Source organism: Sprattus sprattus (genome assembly GCF_963457725.1).
Source record: "Sprattus sprattus genome assembly, chromosome: 19".
NCBI classification, from domain to species: domain Eukaryota; kingdom Metazoa; phylum Chordata; class Actinopteri; order Clupeiformes; family Clupeidae; genus Sprattus; species Sprattus sprattus.
The window spans coordinates 89,370-91,888 of record NC_137917.1 but is presented as its reverse complement, the minus strand read 5'-3'; positions in this window follow the sequence as shown (position 1 = coordinate 91,888).

The window sequence follows — 2,519 nt, the reverse complement described above, 5'->3', positions numbered from 1 at the left end:
TTCAGTTGTGTAAATAAAGCGCTAAAGCGCCACCCACAGGTGTGAGGTATGTACTACAGCCCTTTAAACACAATCTGGTGGCTCCGTTTTTACGCAAATCTCTCGTTGCCAGCCTCCGTATTTACGAAATTAAAAGATTCGATTGGTGTGAAAAGTAAATCCGATTCGGAGGCCCTAGACTTCGTGTGCATATGACCTTAGTTCAGTGTGACATGCTGTGGTGTAGAGTGGCTCTATGTACCGTTTACAAAGAGTCTAGTTTGCCTGAATCCGGAGAGAAATGTCTCCGGATGGACCTTCGTCTACACGAACACACTGAATTGCACTCCTTCGAATTGGGGTTCCAAAGTTAGTAGATTCAAATCTGCCGCAGGTTGGTGTTCGTGTGCACTCCTATCCTCAACCCTTTCTAATCTGATGATGTCATTGCCCTGTGTGATTGCCTCGCAACCTCAGGCTGAACCCTTATTATTATTACTATTACTAACCCCACTGCGTCACTTTATAACAGCAACAACCTAAACGAAATGTATATGATGTGGTGCCTTTTTCGTGACTTACATTTTTCTACTGTGCTTAGTTGTTTGTATTGGGATAGTGTGCTGCTCTACCTACATGTGGATAGTTTTTCGTGGTCTTACTTGGCCAGTTAGACGTAGTTTTTTTTAGACCAGCCAGGACAACAGACACGAGTCACCGGCATTATTTAATAATTGAATGGGTTGCCATGGCGCAGCGAGTGTGGCAGCCTGTTTTAGCAGCTCTCTAGCTTTAAAAAAAAAAAAAAAAATCTTCCTATTACCTTGCTGCACGTCACGTTACACGTGAATTTCCCTTAACGGGATTAATACAAGTTTGTCTATCTATCTTAATCGGTGTTGTTAGGAAAGGGATGACATTGACAAGCCAACCTTTTATCTATCACTGTTTAATCATTTCTATTTGCATCAGACCATTTTACAAAACCACTTTTTTAAGTGTCAGCAAAAGCCTATATGAGCAAATCTGAGGTGTAAAGATTTGTATTATAGACGGAAGTTTCAAATGATACGTTAGCTCTAGTCCTGTCAGACAACGATAGCTACTAGCTAGCGGTAACGTTACTTCATAGGTACAGTACGTGAAGGACAAAGCCCTCAACAATAGCCTACATTTGTTGTTAGTAAAACCATGCAATTGGAAGCAATTGTAAACCATAAAACATCAAGGATCCACACCACTTGTATTGTGATCTCCCGTGCTCAAGCTCAGCCTCTCCATAAAGCACAGGCATTAAAACAACTCACAGACATGTCAGGTTGCCCATTGCTTTGTTGTTCTAAACTCTTTATTATCAATAGAAAATAGAATAATTTTTCGCTTAACCTACAGCCTGCTTTGACCAACGATTTTATTAACCACATAATGTGTTAATGTGCAGGTCTTCACTCTGCCCTGGGCCACTCTTGTGTGGTGTAGAGGGGCTCAAGGTCTCCACTCTGCCCTGTGTGTGGTGTAGAGTGGGCCCCTCATGTGTGGTGTAGAGTGGGCCCCTCATGTGTGGTGTAGAGTGGGCCCCTCATGTGTGGTGTAGAGTGTCCCCCTCATGTGTGGTGTAGTGTCCCCCTCATGTGTGGTGTAGAGTGTCCCCCTCATGTGTGGTGTAGTGTCCCCCTCATGTGTGGTGTAGAGTGGCCCCCTCATGTGTGGTGTAGTGTCCCCCTCATGTGTGGTGTAGAGTGTCCCCCTCATGTGTGGTGTAGTGTCCCCCTCATGTGTGGTGTAGTGTCCCCCTCATGTGTGGTGTAGAGTGGCCCCCTCATGTGTGGTGTAGAGTGGCCCCCTCATGTGTGGTGTAGAGTGGCCCCCTCATGTGTGGTGTAGAGTGGCCCCCTCATGTGTGGTGTAGAGTGGCCCCCTCGTGTGTGGTGTAGAGTGGCCCCCTCGTGTGTGGTGTAGAGTGGCCCCCTCGTGTGTGGTGTAGAGTGGCCCCCTCATGTGTGGTGTAGAGTGGCCCCCTCGTGTGTGGTGTATAGGGGCCCCTAGTCTTCAATGCCCTGTGTGTGGTGTAGAGTGGCTCATGGTCCCCACTCTGCCCTGGCCTGCTCATGTGTGGTCCCTCCCCCTCCCCTCTCTCTCTCCCCCTGAGGGTGGTCCTACCACCTTTTCCCAGGCAAGCATCTCTTTTCTCATGCTAAATTCCGCCATTCCTCCCCCTTCTCCTGCTAACCACTCACTCTATTGTCAGTCTTTCACTGCTCACGTGGGTTGTCACTACAGGCTTGGATAATGGGTACAGTACATACTTGCTGCCTACACCAAGACACACTAGATCAAACCACATTCTCCATCAGGGGTGTACGTTTACAGAGCAGATATACCAGACACTTGGAAATATACAACATATTTTTATTTGCCCAATCGCTCTACAGAGTAAAACACAAATATTAAATAGGGGAACATTTAACTGAATTCAATAAAGTAATACTTCAACAGTTCTTGATTTTGCTTTGTGTCTAAATGGCCCAACATGGAAAGCA